This window comes from Narcine bancroftii, chromosome 5, assembly GCF_036971445.1.
Source record: "Narcine bancroftii isolate sNarBan1 chromosome 5, sNarBan1.hap1, whole genome shotgun sequence".
Classification (NCBI taxonomy): domain Eukaryota; kingdom Metazoa; phylum Chordata; class Chondrichthyes; order Torpediniformes; family Narcinidae; genus Narcine; species Narcine bancroftii.
In genome coordinates this window covers 24,781,295-24,804,115 of record NC_091473.1, presented here as the reverse complement: position 1 = coordinate 24,804,115, position 22,821 = coordinate 24,781,295, and the positions used below count along the sequence as shown (strand labels likewise).

Below are 22,821 nucleotides of genomic sequence, written 5' to 3'. Positions count from 1 at the left end.
AAGATAAGGAATGGTAAGGTACAATAGAATGTAGGAAGTGAGGTAGTCTGGATCAGATAAGGGTCTCCTAGCCCTGGACAGAAGTACCAAGTCATACATTTCTAATTAGCTAACCATACACAGATTTATACATATGAAATTAGCCAACCCTAGATAGAATGAGTCAACTCTGCATATCAAGAGACTGTAGCCCAGAGAATCAGGAAGGTGTGAATAAGGACAATGACATGATGGGGCACCCACAGGATACCCCCTGGTCCTCCAAGTGTACTGAAACTGCACGTAGGCAGGAAGAATTACCTATGCCAAACCCATCCAGGGGGCAGAAGAATGTAAGGGGGAGGGCATTCTGATACTGAAATTGACTGTATAAAAGTTGGGTGAGCCCCAGTATGTGTGTGTATTCCCAGGGTAAGGGGAAGCACCCAACTTTGCATTGTTGTAGTAATAAATGTTCTTTGTTCTCAATTTTTGTCTCGAGCAATTTCTTTAAAGGTACTTTAATTTCTAACAGTGGGAATATATAGGTCAGCATAACATCAAGGGTCAAAGAGTTTGCATTGTGCTGTAGTGCTCTATAATCCATGCTACTGGCCCAAAACATTGACAATTCTTTCTCTCCCACTGATGCTGGTCGATCCGCAGAATTCCTCCAGCAGTTTGTTTTTGCTCCAGTCCTAGCATCTGCGTGCTCTCTCTCGTGTGAGCCCATTCATTCTGACTGGCCTCTTCAACTCCTGCAAACAAAGCACCATCAGTTGCTGGTATCATGAAAGAACTGCTGTTTGTGATATCCCCACATACAACTCCAGGAAAGCTTTGGAAGGACTTTGAGACATGAAAGTTGAGGGCATGGTATCCATTTGGACTAATAGGCAGCAGTCTGAATCCTAAAGATGCTGCAAGGATCTGCCACCCTCTGTCATGATGCCCAGACAAAGATGATCATACTTTTCCAGATAGTTCAACCTTAGCCTGTGGACCTCATGAACACTGGCCTCCTATGAACTAGACCTCATAATGCCTTTTCTTGTGTACAAGTGCAGGGAAGTAACTAGCAGTCTGCAGTTTTTCCAGAAGGTCTTGGGGTTGTCTACATCCAAAGGTACAATTGCACAAGCTTCAGCAATGTTGAGTAACGAAAGAGAGCTCCAAAGTGCAGACAGGTCCAAAAGACATTGAAAGTGAAATGCAACACACAACAAAAAAAATATCAGCACAAATTCATCAAAAAATCTTTATTTTTCCCTTAGTGTCCAAAGGAACCAAAGCAACCCCTCTGGAAATAAAACTGTTTCAAAGAATGACACTGTAGTATTTATAGCCAGATTTAGTTGCCAACTTCCTCACTCCCATTCAGTGGTGTGATCCTCTCTTTATGCTGACTTCTGGGGAACCTGGGAAATCCATCCACTCCCAGTTAAATTCAAAAGTGCCCTTAATTAATCACCAAGAGTGGTGTTAACATATTTAAAATGACAGCCCATCTCTCCCACAGGGGCATTCTGATTGCCCATTATGCACATGGGTTTTAATTCAGAAGTCAGCAGATAACATCTGGTTTCAATACACACATTTTTAAACCCTCTCACCACTTCCAAACTCAATGACTGAGAGAAATTAAAATACTCACCAAACATTAAAATAAATTGCATACAATCTTGATTTACTTTTAAGTTTAAATCTTGCACGTTAAAACACTTGCAATGAATATCACAATCAACGTCAGTGCAGTATTAGTTTCTGACAAACTCTTCAGCAGCATCGGTCCTACAAATGAGAATCTGCCGAGTTTCATTGATATTTTAATAAATATATCACTTTTGTTCATACAATATTTTAATTTTTAATTACATTGTATGGCTGAGTCAGTAATTGACAGGCTTTTATTTTATGCATGGGTGCTCCCAGATTATTCTCCATAATGTGATTGAATATGAACATATTTATTATTCTGAAGTAACCTTCCAGAGATTTATTATGTGGTGACCTGCCTACTTGAAAGAAACACTTCCAAGACAAATTTGCCTCGTATTTATTTTTTAGTTCCGAATAAACGCTACATTTCAGATAAGCGCCACTCAAAAAAACTGAATTATAATGCTTGTTGAAAATTGCCTCGTCCAATCCATGTAATACTTAAAAGATGTTGTACGATTGCATACTTCAAGCACAAATCAATTTCCTGTCATGTGACTTTGCTCCCCTGTGAAAGGAACAAATGCTGAGAAATCCAAATCTACTTTGCAGGCAAATTGTCAGGGTCCAGGACGACTTGCTTGCACTCCAGTTTTGTGGCTTCTGACATGACTATTGAGGCCACAGTGGAAACTGCCAACCTTTTCATATATGGAGAGGTGCCTGATGGATGACCGTGTGGGAAGATTGTGTGGATGTACTCCTTCTATTACTTATTCAGTGCTTGTGTGCTCCTGATGCATAGACAATAGATTGTCAATACCATCCCAAATGCTCCTTCTCCTCTTGCAGTGGTAATGGGCCAGGATCAAAGACAATGAAGCGGTTGCCATTTTTCAAGGCATATTTGAATACATCCTTTCTTCTGCTGTCCTCGCAATCATTTCCTGTGACACAATTGGAAACAGTAACTGCATTTCAGGAGAGCATATGAATGCCATGGCTGAAAACTATCAAGGTGAGTAAGAGGTAATCAGGAACTTAATGCTTGGAACGTTGGCCTGGGAGCATTGGTTTTCTTATTGTGAGAGATGGGAAAATTGATCTAAAATTATGAACATGGAAGAAACTAAAGTTCATCAGTAAAATGGCTGTAACCAGTTCAAACAGGATAAGCTTGGGGCTTAGGATGCAGGAAAGCAGAGTCAGCACGATTAACATAAGAATCTTCTAGTCTTTGTGACAAGACCATAAGACTAAGATAAGGAATGGTAAGGTACAATAGAATGTAGGAAGTTGAGGTAGTCTGGATCAGATAAGGGTCTCCTAGCCCTGGACAGAAGTACCAAGTCATACATTTCTAATTAGCTAACCATACACAGATTTATACATATGAAATTAGCCAACCCTAGATAGAATGAGTCAACTCTGCATATCAAGAGACTGTAGCCCCGAGAATCAGGAAGGTGTGAATAAGGACAATGACATGAAGGGACACCGACAGGATACCCCCCCTGGTTCTCCAAGTATACTGAAATTGCACGTAGGCAGGCAGGATTGCCTAATGCCAAACCTCTCCAGCAGGAGGCAGAAGAATGTAAGGGGGAGGGTATTCCTACACTGAAATCAACTGTATAAAAGTTGGGTGAGCCCCAGTGTGTGTGTGTATTCCCAGGGTAAGGGGAAGCACCCAACTTTGCATTGTTGTAGTAATAAATGTTCTTTGTTCTCAATTTTTGTCTCGAGCAATTTCTTTAAAGGTACTTTAATTTCTAACAAATGGGGGCTCGTCCGGGATCACACTCCCTCCACTGAAAGAGTACCCCGATGACGAGAGTAGGTGCACCCCGGCTGATTCAGCTGGACTCACGGGCGACGGGTGGCTGGTCAGTGGAAGAAGCGAGTGATATCCGAGAAGAGGCATTGAGAACAAACGGCGGAAGGACGCGCGCTAGAGCAGTACTGCCAGAACTCGGTAAGAGTATTTTACTTGTTCCTAAGCATGGGAATAGCGGGCAGTAGAGATGAGAGTCCTGACACAGGACGTGACCACCAGATAGCTACGTACAGCCCGCTTGGGTTGATGTTATCTGAGTGGGGCACAGGAAAGACCCGTGGTAAAGAGAAACTGACGACGGTCAGGTATTTTACTTGTTTCTAAGCATGGGAATAACGGGCAGTAAAGAAGAGAGTCCTGACACAGGACGTGACCACCAGATAGCTACGTACAGCCCGCTTGGGTTGATGTTATCTGAGTGGGGCACAGGAAAGACCCGTGGTAAAGACAAACTGACAATGGTCAGGTATTGTTGTATTGAATGGGTTAAATACCCGGTTAAAGGGAGCTCCGTGTACTGGCCAAAATTCGGATCCGAGGATGAATGGATGTGTAAAGCTTTGAACCTATGGCTCTATCAAAACCAGAAAGACAATGTTGAGAGCAGGGAATATGCAGCCTGCTGGCTCAAGGGATCCATTGAACAGCTGGTTTTGAATGAGAAAGAATTCAGGGATAAGAGAGAGGAGGAACCTTTTGTCCCTGAATCACAGGGTTGGAATGTGTTACATTCCCTCCCTCCACCTTATGTTCCTCCTATGCCGGCTCCTATCTTTCCTTCCCCTCCTATGACCTACCCTTCTGCACCTTCCCCACCTCCCCCACCACTAGAGAAGAGAGAAGAGAGCAGGAGTGGTATGATAACTTGCTCACAAAGCACTCGATTACCACCTCTGTTGACAGGAGAGAGAGGTAACTTTAATTCAGAACAGCGTGAGACTCTTCAGGAAGAAAGGGCAGAACCCTTTGATTCATTTCCCAGGGAGCAGGAACCCAGACCTAATAAGCTAAGAAACCAATTGGATGAGACCACTGCGGGAAGTTCCCATGGGAGAGGGTCTCGGTTTCGTAAATGTGCCCCTGACCAGTACTGAAGTGTGTAACTTTAAGAAAGAACTGACCTCCCTGATAGAAGATCCCCAGGGATGTGCCGAACAGTTAGACCAATTTTTGGGACCAAATATATATACAATATGGGGGTCTCGACATAGAATCCCCAGCAGGGGAACAATTGGTACTAACAGGTTTTGTTACCAACTCAGCCCCAGACATTAGGAGAAAATTACAAAAGACAGAAAATTGGCATGAGCAGGGAATAACCCAGCTTCTACAGATCACACAAAAAGCATTTGTCCAGACATCTGAGGATAAGCAGAAAGCAAAGGCTAACATTTTGATGCAAGCAGTTAAAGTAATAGTAGATGAGTAACATGGAAAAGGCAGGGACTGTGTGCCAGCTCCTGAATGTTGGGAGAAGCGTCGGGAGTGGGAGAGTAGAGACCAGAGATAATTTCATAAATCACGACTTCCCACTTCAGTCACTGACCATTATTGATTAAAATTCATGCTAAAAATTAAATGTCATAAAGGATCGTTTATCAATACTGTAGAATGAGCGAATTTAACTACCAGTTAATTCCAATTTATGAAATAAATTGTATTCAAATGTGATTTTGCACAGGGAGTACCTGAGAGTTGTGATGTTATAACATTTGCAGGGAGAAATGTTTGCGCAAATAGGGTGAGTTCTACACGTCTTATTTTAAGTGTATGTAAGATAAAGAAAGGATCTGATGTGTAAAGTGGCTGGTTCAGCCAGTTGAAGCAGGAGTGTGCATGTCCCTTTAAGTGCACTGTGGCACTTGAAATTGAGGCTTCAGGCTCTTGTCTTGCAGTTAGAGGTATTTCTTCTACACATTCAGCAGTCAAGGTCCGTGAGTTTAAAGATCACCCACCTCTGGAGAATAAAGATACCTCTGGGGATTCCTATGGGGATTCCTATAAGTTTAATCATTCATTTCTCTGGTGCATTTTCCTCCGGAGTGAAATTAATGCCTCGGCACAATTTCTCTGTATTGCCGCTGTTATTTAATTCATGATAACTTTCCCCCATTCATCGGGTTTATATTTAAATCAGGTAGTGCAGAAGTTACATTGTAAATGATCACGGAGGTAAACCCTGCGCAAGTGGATTCAGCTTAATGGAGAAATAAACCTGCGAACTGGTCTATGGTGCTGTGTGAGTACTGCTATAGGTGGAATATGATTTAAATTGGTGGCATCGTTCAGAACAATTGGGTGCATAAGAATAATAATATCATTAAGAACTCACAGATCTTGTACCAGATGCTATTCAGTACATCTTGACTTAAGGACTGGAGAAATTGGTATGTTAGAATGAGATTGGCATGGTACCAATATTTCTTGATTCAATAATGACTCCACAAGCTCCAGGATTCATGCAGCAGAACTTTTAAGTGGAATATAATAGAAACTAGCCTGTACTTAAATTATTGTGTGTGCAATCTTCATAAGAACATCTTTTAACTTTTTTTGGTGCCTGTTTTACAGACTGTTTTAAATAAGGCCAGCTCCTGTGAGCTGTGGCACAAGGCATTTTACTTAAGGCAGAACTAAAGGTTGAATATGTTTCAAGTTCTCTTGCAGGGGCTCTTGTGCTGCAATGTCTGTTATGTACTCACTCTAACAAATTGGAGGGTTGTGCCCCATACAGACAAGCAGCTCCAACTGCATTTTAATAAGGTCTAACATATTCAAAACCCATGCAAATATGGTTTGTGTTTCATTTTACAATTTTTACACTAACACAAAGGAAAGTCAGATTGTTATTCATTTTATTAAAATCTAGTGATTGGTTATATGTAAAAGCATGGCAAGAGGATCAACTAAAACCTGCCTGGGATGGTCCCTTCTGTGTACTTTTAATTACAGACACCGCAGTAAGAACAAGAGAGAAAGGCTGGACCCACATTCAAAGAATTAAACCAGCTTCTGAACCACAACATCACGACACACAGATTCAAACCTCAACCTGTCGTGCAGTTCCTCATCCATCAGACCTGAAACTTACACTGCGCCGTGACAAAGTGCCGTAATGTTACTCGTTTTTTTTGGTTTATTCAGTTATTTTTGTATTTTATTGCTGTTTTCAATGAGCTTTACAGTTATGGTGGTTTATTCAGTTATTGTTGTATTTTATTGCTGTTTTCAATGAGCTTTACATTTATTGTGGTTTATTCAGTTTTTGTTGTTTTTTATTGCTGTTTTCAATGAGCTTTACAGTTATGGTGGTTTATTCAGTTATTGTTGTATTTTATTGCTGTTTTCAATGAGCTTTACATTTATTGTGGTTTATTCAGTTATTGTTGTATTTTATTGCTGTTTTCAATGAGCTTTACAGTTATGGTGGTTTATTCAGTTATTGTTGTATTTTATTGCTGTTTTCAATGAGCTTTACATTTATTGTGGTTTATTCAGTTTTTGTTGTATTTTTTGCTGCTTACAATGGGTCTTACTTTCATTGTTGTTTACTCATTTTTTGGAATACTGTTCGTTAATGTTTAAGTCCCCCCTGGAATAGGGGCAGCAGAGGTTACAATTGGGCTCCTTTAGAATGTAGACAGGGCATAGATTTAATGTATAGTCATAGTGGGATACAAGGGATTCCAATACGGACCAGGGGAACTGAACAGCTTTAGTGGAGTACATCTAATTTGTATCTTAGCCTACACAGGTATTAAAGACAGGAGTTTTGAAGCGATAGCACAAAGGACATGGTGGGACAAAGACAGACAGAATGGTAGTCAGGATTGTACATATAACAGAGAGAGAGAGAGTTAATACATATGCTAATGTTAACAGACAGGGCAACTCACAAGTTCAATGATATATATGCTAATGTTAGCAGACAAGCTGCAACACACAGTTAAATCACAAGAAACAATCCCCCCCCAGCTTGGTCACTTTTCATCACCCCGTGAAGGGGAGCACCAGTTTCCAACAACGTGAGCTGCTTGACACTTTAATATCAGGCTCCAAACAGCCTTCGGAGATCGGTGGCCCTAGAGTTCGGGGCTGAAGAGGACATCAGATACTAGCCACAATTCAACGGAACCGCCTGACTACTGCTACTCGTTCGCTGCTGAAGGCAGCGCTTCTCACAGACTGCTACTTGTTCGCTGCTGAAGGCAGCGTCTCTCACAGACTTCGTCAGGACGATGCTTACAAAAGTCGGGTGGTTAAAAGACACTGCTTCAATGTTTCAACGTGAATCTGCCCATGCCCATGTTCAGACGTGGCAACTTCGGACTGATGTGGGATGGACTAGACTCTTTACTGAGAACTGGAGCCTGATACTCGCAACCCTAATAAGCAGCTGGACTCACTACTCTGACGTTCATGGTGCTCCCCTACCTAAAGACTTTACACAGAGATTACAATTCGGTTATTGACCAGCTGGGTAAAACTACACCTTACACTTGAAAGATCAGTATTACTGATCTAAAAGAAAAGTGAGGAGGGGGGGGGGGGGGGGGATCAGTCACACTGACACTAGTAGCCAAAGATCAGTAACACTGATCATGGTGAAAGATCAGTATTACTGATCTAAAAGTAAAGTGAGGATTGTGAGAGATGGGAAAATTGATCTAAAATTATGAACATGGAAGAAACTAAAGTTCATCAGTAAAATGGCTGTAACCAGTTCAAACAGGATAAGCTTGGGGCTTAGGATGCAGGAAAGCAGAGTCAGCACGATTAACATAAGAATCTTCTAGTCTTTGTGACAAGACCATAAGACTAAGATAAGGAATGGTAAGGTACAATAGAATGTAGGAAGTTGAGGTAGTCTGGATCAGATAAGGGTCTCCTAGCCCTGGACAGAAGTAACAAGTCATACATTCCTAATTAGCTAACCATACACAGATTTATACATATGAAATTAGCCAACCCTAGATAGAATGAGTCAACTCTGCATATCAAGAGACTGTAGCCCCGAGAATCAGGAAGGTGTGAATAAGGACAATGACATGAAGGGACACCGACAGGATACCCCCCCTGGTTCTCCAAGTATACTGAAATTGCACGTAGGCAGGCAGGATTGCCTAATGCCAAACCTCTCCAGCAGGAGGCAGAAGAATGTAAGGGGGAGGGTATTCCTACACTGAAATCAACTGTATAAAAGTTGGGTGAGCCCCAGTGTGTGTGTGTATTCCCAGGGTAAGGGGAAGCACCCAACTTTGCATTGTTCTAGTAATAAATGTTCTTTGTTCTCAATTTTTGTCTCGAGCAATTTCTTTAAAGGTACTTTAATTTCTACATCACCTTTGTTGACCTCACCAAAGCCTTCGACACCGTGAGCAGGAAAGGGCTTTGGCAAATACTAGAGCGCATCGGATGTCCCCCAAAGTTCCTCAACATGATTATCCAACTGCACGAAAACCAACAAGGTCGGGTCAGATACAGCAATGAGCTCTCTGAACCCTTCTCCATTAACAATGGCGTGAAGCAAGGCTGTGTTCTCGCACCAACCCTCTTTTCAATCTTCTTCAGCATGATGCTGAACCAAGCCATGAAAGACCCCAACAATGAAGACGCTGTTTACATCCGGTACCGCACGGATGGCAGTCTCTTCAATCTGAGGCGCCTGCAAGCTCACACCAAGACACAAGAGAAACTTGTCCGTGAACTACTCTTTGCAGATGATGCCGCTTTAGTTGCCCATTCAGAGCCAGCTCTTCAGCGCTTGACGTCCTGCTTTGCGGAAACTGCCAAAATGTTTGGCCTGGAAGTCAGCCTGAAGAAAACTGAGGTCCTCCATCAGCCAGCTCCCCACCATGACTACCAGCCCCCCCACATCTCCATCGGGCACACAAAACTCAAAACGGTCAACCAGTTTACCTATCTCGGCTGCACCATTTCATCAGATGCAAGGATCGACAATAAGATAGACAACAGACTCGCCAAGGCAAATAGCGCCTTTGGAAGACTACACAAAAGAGTCTGGAAAAACAACCAACTGAAAAACCTCACAAAGATAAGCGTATACAGAGCCGTTGTCATACCCACGCTCCTGTTCGGCTCCGAATCATGGGTCCTCTACCGGCACCACCTACGGCTCCTAGAACGCTTCCACCAGCGTTGTCTCCGCTCCATCCTCAACATCCATTGGAGCGCTCACACCCCTAACGTCGAGGTACTCGAGATGGCAGAGGTCGACAGCATCGAGTCCACGCTGCTGAAGATCCAGCTGCGCTGGATGGGTCACGTCTCCAGAATGGAGGACCATCGCCTTCCCAAGATCGTATTATATGGCGAGCTCTCCACTGGCCACCGTGACAGAGGTGCACCAAAGAAAAGGTACAAGGACTGCCTAAAGAAATCTCTTGGTGCCTGCCACATTGACCACCGCCAGTGGGCTGATAACGCCTCAAACCGTGCATCTTGGCGCCTCACAGTTTGGCGGGCAGCAGCCTCCTTTGAAGAAGACCGCAGAGCCCACCTCACTGACAAAAGGCAAAGGAGGAAAAACCCAACACCCAACCCCAACCAACCAATTTTCCCTTGCAACCGCTGCAATCGTGTCTGCCTGTCCCGCATCGGACTGGTCAGCCACAAACGAGCCTGCAGCTGACGTGGACTTTTTTACCCCCTCCATAAATCTTCGTCCGCGAAGCCAAGCTAAAGAAGAACTTTAATTTCTAACATTATCCCTCCAGAGAACTCAGAGGATTCTGCAGAGTCTAAGTGATACCTCCCTAGTGATGTTGCAGGGTTTCAGAAGTATATTGGGGGGCAAGGGTCACTGATGACCCTTACATCGTAGGTTTTGAACCAGCTCGGAGGTTCTGATTCTTGCATTTCCTTTTCCTCTGTTACATTAAAGGTGATAGTGTATTTCATCTTTATTCTTGGCTACCATTAGTTTGGATCCTGATGGAACTTGGCCTATTTTTGGCCACGACAGCATCAAAAATCTGTGTATGGCATGTCTATCAGCAAGTTGCTGGGACTCCTGACTCCTTGCAAGCCATTGAAGGGACACAAGGCTGGGAATCATATAGTAGAACAATGACCGGGCACTGTCCTCTGTCAAAGCTGTGTTGGAGAGATAAATACAGTCCCAAAGTAGTGGAAGTTTAAGCATCAGATCTCAGTACTGTTTGTGAATGAAATGAACAAGGATGGTTGGGTATATTGGGTGGTTGAATGAGGGTGTAGTGTAGAGGGAGTAGGGATGCTGACAGTCAACAGCATCAACGTCTGAGAAAATTATGAATAATCAGGAGAAGGGTAAATGAGGGAAAGCAGGCTCATGTACAGGGAAAGGCAGAGCAGTAGATGGCGGATAAAGACCAGAGAAGGGGATTTACATAAGCTAGAGGTGATGATAGGTGGTGGCAGAAACAGTAAGGAGAGGGGCAATGAGGGTGCATGGTGTGAGTAGTAGTGGTCTAATGTTGAGCAAGATCATTTAACAGGCATGATATAGTCCAGGGAATCCTTTTGATGGGCTTATCCAGGTCAACATGACCAAGTTCTGACAACACCAGAAAGAAACATAGAAGATAGGAACAGGAGTAGGTCATTTGGCCCTTTGAGCCTGCTCCGCCATTCAATGAGATCATGGTTGATATTAAAGTTCAGTAGCCCGTCCCCGCCTTCTCTCCGTAACCCCTAATTCCATTATACTGAAGAAATATATCTAATTCCCCCTTAAATAGATTCAATCACGCTGCTCTCCATTGCAGGCAAAATCTTCGCTAGGATTCTCCTAAATAGAATAATACCTAGCGTCGCCGAGAATATTCTCCCAGAATCACAGTGCGGCTTTCGCGCAAACAGAGAAACTACTGACATGGTCTTTGCCCTCAGACAGCTCCAAGAAAAGTGCAGAGAACAAAACAAAGGACTCTACATCACCTTTGTTGACCTCACCAAACCCTTCGACACAGTGAGCAGGAAAGGGCTTTGGCAAATACTAGAGCGCATCGGATGACCCCCAAAGTTCCTCAAAATGATTATCCAACTGCACGAAAACCAACAAGGTCGGGTCAGATACAGCAATGAGCTCTCTGAACCCTTCTCCATTAACAATGGCGTGAAGCAAGGCTGTGTTCTCGCAACAACCCTCTTTTCAATCTTCTTCAGCATGATGCTGAACCAAGCCATGAAAGACCTCAACAATGAAGACGCTGTTTACATCCGGTACGGCACGGATGGCAGTCTCTTCAATCTGAGGCGCCTGCAAGCTCACACCAAGACACAAGAGAAACTTGTCCGTGAACTACTCTTTGCAGACGATGCCACTTTAGTTGCCCATTCAGAGCCAGCTCTTCAGCGCTTGACGTCCTGTTTTGCGGAAACTGCCAAAATGTTTGGCCTGGAAGTCAGCCTGAAGAAAACTCAGGTCCTTCATCAGCCAGCTCCCCACCATGACTACCAGCCCCCCCACATCTCCATCGGGCACACAAAACTCAAAACAGTCAACCAGTTTACCTATCTCGGCTGCACCATTTCATCAGATGCAAGGATCGACAATGAGATAGACAACAGACTCACCAAGGCAAATAGCGCCTTTGGAAGACTACACAAAAGAGTCTGGAAAAACAACCAACTGAAAAACCCCACAAAGATAAGCATATACAGAGCCGTTGTCATACCCACACTCCTGTTCGGCTCCGAATCATGGGTCCTCTACCGGCATCACCTACGGCTCCTAGAACGCTTCCACCAGCATTGTCTCCGCTCCATCCTCAACATCCATTGGAGCGCTTTCATCCCTAACGTCAAAGTACTCGAGATGGCAGAGGTCGACAGCATCGAGTCCACGCTGCTGAAGATCCAGCTGCGCTGGGTGGGTCACTTCTCCAGAATGGAGGACTATCGCCTTCCCAAGATCGTGTTATATGGCGAGCTCTCCACTGGCCACCGTGACAGAGGTGCACCAAAGAAAAGGTACAAGGACTGCCTAAAGAAATCTCTTGGTGCCTGCCACATTGACCACCGCCAGTGGGCTGAAATCGCCTCAAACCGTGCATCTTGGCGCTTCACAGTTTGGCGGGCAGCAACCTCCTTTGAAGAAGACCACAGAGCCCACCTCACTGACAAAAGGCAAAGGAGGAAAAACCCAACACGCAACCCCAACCAACCAATTTTCCCCTGCAACCGCTGCAACCGTGTCTGCCTGTCCCGCATCGGACTTGTCAGCCACAAACGAGCCTGCAGCTGACGTGGACATTTACCCCCTCCATAAATCTTCGTCTGCGAAGCCAAGCCAAAGATATTCAATGAACCTGCCTCTACTGCTCTCTGTGGCAATGAATTCCACAGATTCACCACCCTCTGGGTAAAGAAATTCCTCCTCATCTCGGTTCTAAATGGTTTGCCTATTATCCTCGAACCATGGCCCCGGGTTCTGGATTCCCCCACCATTGGAAACATCCCTTCCGCATCCATTCTGTCCAGTCCTGACAGAATTTTATACGTCTCTATGAGATTCCCTCTCAATCTTCTAAACTCCAGCGAGTACAATCCCAAATTGCGCAATCTTTCCTCATAAGTTATTCCTGCCATTCCAGGTATCAGCCTGGTGAATCGCCTCTGCACTCCCTCCATTGCAAATACATCTTTCCTCAGATAAGGCGACCAAAACTGCACACAATACTCCAGGTGGGGTCTCACCAAGGCCCTGTACAGCTGCAGTAAGGTATCCTTATTCCTATACTCAAACCCTCTTGATATGAAGGCCAACATACCATTTGCCTTTTTAACCGCCTGCTGTACCTGCATGCTCGCCTTCAGTGACTGGTGCACAAGAACCCCTAGGTCTCTCTGCACTTCCCCATCTCCCAATCCATTGCCATTCAAATAGTTTTGAATTACCAAAGTGGATAACTGCACATTTATCCACATTGTAATGCATTTGCCATGTATCTGCCAAGTCCCCCAATTTATCCAAATCACACTGGAGCTTCCTGACCCCCTCTTCAGTGCACACAACCCTTCCTAGCTTAGTGTCGTCTACAAATTTGGAGATATTACATCCAATCCCCTCATCTAGATCATTAATGTAAATTGTGAACAGCTGGAGTCCCAGTACAGATCCCTGTGGCACCCCACTGGTCACCGCCTGCCACTCAGAAAATGAGCCATTTATCCCAACTCTCTGTCTTCTACCTGCCAGCCAGTTCTCAATCCACGTGAATACCTTGCCTCCAATCCCATGAGCCTTGATTTTGCATGCCAGTCGTTTATGTGGGACCTTATTGAAGGCCTTTTGGAAATCCAGGTACACCACATCCACTGGCTCTCCCCCATCTATTTTACTTGTCACCATCTCAAAGAATTCCAATAGATTTGTCAAGCACGATTTACCTTTTGTAAATCCATGTTGACTCTGTCCGATCCCTTCTCTGCTAGTCATATGCTCCACTATTACATCCTTAATAATGGATTCCATCATCCATTTTGTGCAGCTTTGGGGTGGAAATCATACAGCAGTCACAAAAGTGTCCAAATGATCAACCTTACTGGCATGATTTAACCCAGAGATGGTCACAAGTACGATGTCCTCATGCTTTGCTCCATTTCCACTCAACAACCACTGCAATCTGCTTTCCGGTGAGGTGAAAGACAACCTGTACCAAGAGCAATCGTAAGTTGTCAGAAGATGCAGGGAATGGACACAGCATAGCAGGTTACTGGAGCTTCCAATGTTGGAAGGAGGGGCTGCAGATTAATCTTGCATCGCTCCAAAAAAATCAAATCATCATCAGAGAGGCAGAACAAAAGAAAGACCGAGAAGGTCAAAATGGTCACTGAGTAATGGAAACTGCTTGCCTCTTTGAACTGAAGGACAAAAATATATCTTCTTCATATCTTTCACCCCTCTCCAGAGATTTATTCATGAAGAAACCTCATTAAGGAGATTAATATTTTTTTTTTGTTTTTAAACATGTTGGAAAATTGCAGAATTTGTATCATGGTATTTAGAACTGTTCATTAAATTAAATGTTTTTCACTGACACAATCATCAAACATTTTTCCATTATATAGTGGCCAGAAGGCCTGACTGCCTAAAGAAATCGCTTGGTGCCTGCCACATTGACCACCGCCAGTGGGCTGATATCGTCTCAAACCGTGCATCTTGGCGCCTCACAGTTCGGTGGGCAGCAACCTCCTTTGAAGAAGACCACAGAGCCCACCTCACTGACAAAAGACATAGGAGGAAAAACCCAACACCCAACCCCAACCAACAAATTTTCCCCTGCAACCGCTGCAACCATGTCTGCCTGTCCCGCATCGGACTTGTCAGCCACAAACGAGCCTGCAGCTGACGTGGACATTTACACCTCCATAAATCTTCGTCCGCGAAGCCAAGCCAAAGAAGTGGCCAGAAGGCCTAATGCTATAAGACAGGTTCACTCTTCTCAAAATACTATGAAAATTCACTCCTTAAAAGTAGTTATGATAATAAAGGCAGTAACTGAAGGGGCATAAATTGGAAATGAAAATCCAAGCTCATTTGAACTTGACCTTTTTGAATTTATTCATGAATTTCAAAATTGCTTTCAGTTCAGCTAAAAACCTGATGATTTTCTTTGCTAATAGCTTTTACTCACCTGCCTTACTCTATTGAATGGGAATATGATAGAGACACAAATGCTGTACTTTATTGCTGAAATTTTCAGCTGGCACTGCAAACATTTACTTCCTATCCATAATTTTTCCTGAGTAGTTGATGGTGATTCCCCATTCTTGAACTGGTGCAACCCTTTCTGGTAAAGTTATTTCCACAATGTTGCTGGAGAAGGACTTTCAAGACTTAGACCCAGTGACAAATGAGGAATGGTGATAGATTTCCCAATAGCATGGAAGTTGAAGCAAGCACTGGTATTCCCATGTGTTGAAAACCTTTGTAATTTTTGGTGACAAAGGTCCCAGGTGTGAGAAGCACTGTCAGAGCAGCTCACCCAATAGCAAGCATTTTGTTGATGGTACACAGATGGAGGGAGTGAATATTTCGGATGGTAGGTAGGATGCCATTCAAGCAACCTGTTTCATCCTGGATGTGATTAAGCTTCTTGAGTGTTGCTCAAGTTTAACTCACCTAGTCATTTTGAGAGGGTATATCTGCATTGTGCCTCCCAGATGGTGGGAAGTTTGTAGATTATCAGGAGGTCAGTCACTTGCCAGTTTATTCAGATTCTGATCTGCTCCTTTAACCACTGTATTTATATGGCTGGATCAATCAAGTCAATGGTGTTTCTTGCCCTCCCCTGACAGCAGGATGTTGATGCTGGAAGACTCAGTGATGGCTTTGCCTTGGATTATCAAGGTTAGGTGGTTAGTCTCTGCCTTGTCATTTTCTGGTATTTTGTGACATTAATGTCACTTGGTATTTATGAACCCATGCCTGAGAGTTGTCTCAATTTTTGAAAGCATTGACTTAATTCACTTGCTGAGGAATTGCAGCTTGAATTGAGAATCATGCAATCCCCACCACAGATGTTTTCTTTCCAGCAGAAGAAACTGGGAGACTTCATGGAGATGTGTGAAATTATGGCGGGGGGGGGGGGGGGTGGGGGCAGGCGGGGAGACTGAATAATCTGAAAAGGAAGGAGCTATATTCCAGAGTAGGAAGTCAAAAGTCATAGGGAAATTATCCATGAGCATCCCTAATTTGGACAGTTCTGAATATATTAAGGTGTTTGGGCAAAGAACACTATCTGTAATATTGTCCTGAGCAGGGATGTTGGAGCTCCAACACGTCATCCACCTTCATGAGCAATTGATGACTCCAGCCACTGGACAGGTTTTCCACTGATGTTCGTGGACTTTCCAGGACTCCCTGAATCCAGACTCCAATGCTGCCTTGGCATCAATCTGAACATATCTCTGAAGTTAAGATGTTTGCTTCGAACATGAAGCAAAAGAATCTGAGATCAAATGGCCTTGATAAGCACATCAGCACTTCTACTTCCTCAGGGATTTGCAGAGGTTTGGTATGGCACCAGAAACCCTGGCACATTTCAATAGATGTGTTGTGGGAAGTGTGCTGATCGGCTGCATCACAGTCTGGAATGGGCTCATCAATACCCGAGCATGAAGCCCTTCAAATGGTAGTGGACACCACAGACAAAATCCTCCCCACTAACAAGAACATCTACAGGAAACGCTGCCATTAGAGAGCAGCAGCAATCATCATGGATCCACACCAACCAGCACACACTCTGGTCTCACTGCTGCCATCAGGAAAGCGGTATAGGTGGCACAAGACTCGCACCAGCAGGTTCAGGAACAGCTGCTACCTGTTCACCATCAGACTTCTCAATGACAAACTCAATCAGGGACTCATTTAAGGACTTTTACTTCTGCACTTTGAGGGGGAGGAGGGATGGTGAAGAAAGGGGGCACTTACCATGTTAAATGCGGCGTCCGAAAAAAGTAAGGCAGTGTCTTTGGTTCATTGATTATTCATGAATCTGATGGCAGTGGGGAAAGAAGATATCCTTGTGCCATTGAGTGCTTGCCTTTAGGCTCCTGTATCTTTTCCTCAATGGTAGCAGAGTGAAGAGGGCTTGGTCTGGGTGGTGGGGTCTTTGAGGATAGAGGCTGCTTTTTAAATACACCATCTCATGTAGCTGTCCTCAATGGTGTGAAGTCTGGTGCCTGTGATGTCACAGCCAGAGTTAACAATCTTCTGGAGTTTATTCTCATCTTGAGAGTTGGCACCTCTATACCAGGCAGTGATGCCACAAGCCACAATCCTCTCCACGGTACACCTGTAGAAGTTTATGAGAGTCTTCGGTGAAATCTCCTCAGACACATCACTAAGTATAGCTGCTGCTGAGTCTTCTTTGTAATTGCATCAACATGGAGGCTCCAGGACAGATCCTCAGAAATGTTGACACACAGGAATTTGAAGTTCTTGACCCTCTCCACAACTGAGCCCTCGATGAAGACTGGGTCATGTTCCCCTAACTTCCTCCTGAAGTCCAAAATGATCTCCTTGGTTTTGCTGACATTGAGTGCAAGGTTGTTGTTGTTGTTACACCATTCAATGAGCTGATCAATCTCCCTCCTATACACTTCCTCAATGCCGCTTGTGATTCTGCCAACAACAGTGGTGTCCTTGGCAAACTTGTAGATAGCATTAGGCTTGTGCCTGGGCATATAATAAGTGGACTAGAGGACTAAGCGCGCATCACTGGGGTGCACCTGTGTTGATAATCTGTGAGGAGACACTATTTTCTATGGGATGAAGCCATTTCCCAGCCTGGTAGTCTGATTTTAACACTCCTGCAACTCTTTCTTGATGGTAATTGATGAAAAATGCAGTGTACTGGATGGATCAAAGTGTTGCAAACCCAACCTGCATTCCTCTTGCTCCCTCCCACTAACCTGAGACAACTTTCAGCCTGTCAGTTTGGCTGACGGCCATGTTACCATACACAGGGAGCAAGATGTTGTGGACAGTTGAAGGCAGGGTTCTTAGGGTGATAAGGCAGCAGTGGGAGACCACAGAGGCTGAGTAGTTCAAGTGGGTGTGGGAGTGAGGTGAGAGTTTATTGGCGGAAAAGTACAAAAAGGGGTCAGTATTTATGAAAGGAGTGCTTTCTTTTCTTTTTGCTTTCAAAAAAAGAAAAATCTGAGATACGTCACCATACTTTAATATTAGAATAAAAGCCTCACCTTCACTGAAACATTTTATGTTTTAAGCAATGTAATTGCATACCGAACTCAGAACCAGAGGGTGAAAATTAACCCATAAATTACACTTTCCTGGTGAAATGCTTGCTCATGATTGGTTAGAATTTAACCATTTATGGAGCGGATAATTTTCAAAATGAAGGCACACATACATGCTTACCAGTTTTTGAAAGCAAATTTGTGGCACTGGCTGGTAAATTGCATTCTCACTGAATTAGTTGCAAAGGGTCAAGCACATGATTTTCTGTTTGGCAGCTCACAATATGTCTCTTCTCACATCCTACATTTTCACATTATGACCTAAATCTTCACTGTTTGTCTCCTATCATTCAATGGAATTTCTCATGGTGGTCATGTTTTAGATCTCACACTTGCGCAATCCAATCGGCAGAGGTTGTAACGAGGAGAGGATGACCAGTTCATGCAGACTGCTTATTGCACAAAATATAAAAAAAGTGATGTGAATGCTGGAAATGTAAAACAAGATCAGAAAAATGTGGGGAATATTTTGTGATTTAGGCATATAGAGAGAGAAAGAGAATTAACCTTTTGTGCTTGTGCTGGTTAAAGCGACACTGAGTTCATTCTTCAATCTCATTTACAGTGAACTCAAAATTTCAGGTTTATTGTCAGAGTACACACATGATATCCCATACGATTCCGTTTTTCCTGCTGGTGCACCAGAATTACCACTAATTGGTAGTGCAAAAAAGAAACTGCACACAGTGTAAAACATGTCAACAAAGAACTATAAACAGATAACAAATGTAAACAAACTGACAGGTCGAGCAAAGAAAATCAATAAAGTGCACAAGCAAGAGTCCTTAAATTAGTCCCTGATTGAGTTTGTTGCTGGTGGTGTGTCTCTTGAATCTTCTTATTCATTGGAGTGAATACAGTCCAAACATGATTAAGATTTTTTTTTAAACATTTTCAATTGTAAGAATATAGTAAACCCGTTGAATCAAGTCCACCAGCCTCTGTCACCCAAAGATTTGAGAAATGTTTATAAAGGTGAAAATAATAATACTTGTCTCAAGCTTATTTTCCAAGAAATGCATGTAGAAGTTGCCTCATAGTCTGTAGTTAATTAGAATTTTGGGATATAATATTTTTGTTGACCTCCTATTTCAAGCATTTAGGTGTAACAGAAAGCACTACCTAAATAATTTTAATTTCCTGGAATTGCTATAACAAAGATACCTTGTTCTTGCAAACTTCAGCCATAAAAAAGCATTTGCCATGTCAGCTGAACACAAGAGAAAAATACTTGAATTTAATCTGATTCAGAGCAAGCTGTTATGGACAAGACTTTTAACAGTTAAACCCCAGTAATGGAATTGCAACGGTGTGAATGAAGGGAGATAGATAAAAAGAGCTTTAGCGCTAGTGGAAGGCATAGTGTGCACTGGCTTACGTTGCCAAGCATCCAAGCTGCAGAACATCCCAAAGCATTAATCTTTACTGTTCAGTTGCAGTGAAACACCAAAGGTTTTCACAGAAACCGTGCAATTGTTAAGAATTTTGGTCCTTCACACAACTTGCATTCTGTTCTTTGCTTCTCTTTTTCCCAAGTTATGAAATTTATGGCACCTTTTATGAAATATTACCCCATACACAAAGCAAATGTATGCCACAGTTTTGCAAACATTTACTTTGTGTATGGGGTAATTTTGAAGAGAAGCTACAATACCCAAATACTTCCCCCCCCCAATTTTAAGATATTAAGATGGATAACCCCCATGCAAAGTTAAATTGCTCTTACAACACAATATATTTTAGATCATTGATCAACTATGTAACTATTAATAAAAAGACTATCATTTTCAAAGTCAAATTATTACTGATATCTTCAGAGACTACAATTCAAAAGATATGCAGTCTTCATACTAGAATAAATCTTTCTCTTCTGATAACAGATTGGAAATATGCATGTGACCTTCTGAAAACAAGTTTGATTGTCATGTTCTGCAAAGTTTCAAGTCACCTTTAGTTATCATTCATACCATGTTCGCATGGTAAAGACAAGGCATTTCTCCAGGACCACGGAGCATATTTACAAAAATATAAGTTTGAATAGTAGTTAAACACATTCAAATATTAAATTATTAAAACATACAAAGTAGAAGTCCATGGTACACTATCCACATATGTTCTGGGAATTCAGAAGCCTGTTGGCTTGGTGGAAAAACTTTTGCCCAATCTAGACTCAAGGACCCAAGTGCTACGGTACCTCCTACTAGATGGCAGAAGGGAGAACAGTTTACATGAGGGGTATGTGGAGTCCTTCAGAATATTTATTGCCTTTCACCTGCATCGAGTATTCTTCTTCTTTGGCTTGGCTTCGCGGACGAAGATTTATGGAGGGGGTAAAAAGTCCACGTCAGCTGCAGGCTCGTTTGTGGCTGACCAGTCCGATGCGGGACAGGCAGACACGATTGCAGCGGTTGCAAGGGAAAATTGGTTGGTTGGGGTTGGGTGTTGGGTTTTTCCTCCTTTGCCTTTTGTCAGTGAGGTGGGCTCTGCGGTCTTCTTCAAAGGAGGCTGCTGCCCGCCAAACTGTGAGGCGCCAAGATGCACGGTTTGAGGCGTTATCAGCCCACTGGCGGTGGTCAATGTGGCAGGCACCAAGAGATTTCTTTAGGCAGTCCTTGTACCTTTTCTTTGGTGCACCTCTGTCACGGTGGCCAGTGGAAAGCTCGCCATATAATACGATCTTGGGAAGGCGATGGTCCTCCATTCTGGAGACGTGACCCATCCAGCGCAGCTGGATCTTCAGCAGCGTGGACTCGATGCTGTCGGCCTCTGCCCTCTCGAGTACCTCGACGTTAGGGGTGTGAGCGCTCCAATGGATGTTGAGGATGGAGCGGAGACAACGCTGGTGGAAGCGTTCTAGGAGCCGTAGGTGGTGCCGGTAGAGGACCCATGATTCGGAGCCGAACAGGAGTGTGGGTATGACAACGGCTCTGTATACGCTTATCTTTGTGAGGTTTTTCAGTTGGTTGTTTTTCCAGACTCTTTTGTGTAGTCTTCCAAAGGCGCTATTTGCCTTGGCGAGTCTGTGGTCTATCTCATTGTCGATCCTTGCATCTGATGAAATGGTGCAGCCGAGATAGGTAAACTGGTTGACCGTTTTGAGTTTTATATATATCTGTAATGGTAGGAAGAGAGCCCCCAATGATCTTTTCCGTTGACTTCTCAATCATACTAGTATGGGTGGATCTTCATCAGTTTTCCATTAAAGGATAGCATGATGAGAAAATTTGAGGGGGAGAATTTTAATCCCAACACAATCTATTCTGTGATTAAAAAAGCAACATGCAATTGCCCGTTGAGGATATCAAAGGAGTCTCGAATTGCCACGATAAACGTTTTAGTAGACAAAGCTATCCATCAAAACCTTGAATATTACAGTTGGTTCAATGCATACATCTGGTTTTGAAATAGACGAAGGTGCTACTAACATACTGAAACAGTTCAAGGTATATTAAAGAAAACATTTACCTTAACAGTGTAATAGAATCAAATTTTCTCCTATCCAAATGCACGAGAGAGAAAAAGAGCAGAAGATTGTCAGGCCAAGATGCTTCACTTTCTACAGTTCAGCTCCATTTGATAAGTTGAATTTTAGATCTCCACAGATAGAAAATCTATCTGAAGTCTGTGATTCACTTTGCAACTGTGATTCATTCTTCTGCATTAAAAATAACCATTTCCGCATGAAAGAATTCATTATGCTGGAATATGGGTGTTGGCAACACAGACCAAGAATCTGCAATTGGGCAGATGTTGTAGATGGGTGTAGTGTGGATGATTAACCTTTAAGTTACCAGCCAAAGCTTCTCTTATGTCAACAAAATTGAATGCACTTTTTAAAAAAAATTCACAAAGGAGTAGACTAAGCAAAGTAGAAATCAAAATTGGGAAAATAAAGTTACTTCTCTTTACTTCTACTTACACTCTCAACTAGTCCTGTCAATCAGCACCCCTTCTAACCTGGATGTCAATACAGTACACTCCCTCTTTGCTTCACCTAACAAGGCTATTTTTTTTAAAGAGTTATATTATTACCAAAGAAGAGGTACAAGGACTGCTAAAGAAATCTTTTGGTGCCTGCCACATTGACCACCGCCAGTAGGCTGATATCGCCTCAAACCTTGCATCTTGGCGCCTCACAGTTTGGCGGGCAGCAACCTCCTTTGAAGAAGACCGCAGAGCCCACCTCACTGACAAAAGACAAAGGAGGAAAGGCCCAACACCCACCCCCAACCAACCAATTTTCCCTTGCAACCGCTGCAACCGTGTCTGCCTGTCCCGCATCGGACTTGTCAGCCACAAACGAGCCTGCAGCTGACGTGGACATTACCCCTCCATAAATCTTCATCCGCAAAGCCAAGCCAAAGAAAGAAAAAAAAGAAAGAAATATATATTACATACTTAATCATACCCAGGCAATTTCCCCAATAACCTGGCCTCAGTATTGATCTTCCCCAACCACACATTGATTCATAATGATCTTCATTGTATAAGATCCATATACGTTCATGTAACACGAAGATCTATCCCTTCTCTCAATCTCTCCACTGGTTTTATTTCATTACCAAACCAGCCGT

General features: G+C 43.3%; 1 protein-coding gene across 9 annotated transcripts in view; it reads right to left on the bottom strand.

Moving 5' to 3' along the window:
• The window catches only part of chl1b (cell adhesion molecule L1-like b), a 687,190-nt gene extending 665,293 nt beyond the window's left edge, over positions 1–21,897 (bottom strand). For all 9 annotated transcript variants that reach the window (XM_069936961.1, XM_069936960.1, XM_069936966.1 and 6 more), the window contains exon 1: positions 21,713–21,897. The gene's annotated coding sequence lies outside the window, so the exon portion shown is untranslated. The remainder of the gene's footprint in view (positions 1–21,712) is intronic.
• Between the last annotated feature and the right edge of the window lie 924 nt (positions 21,898–22,821).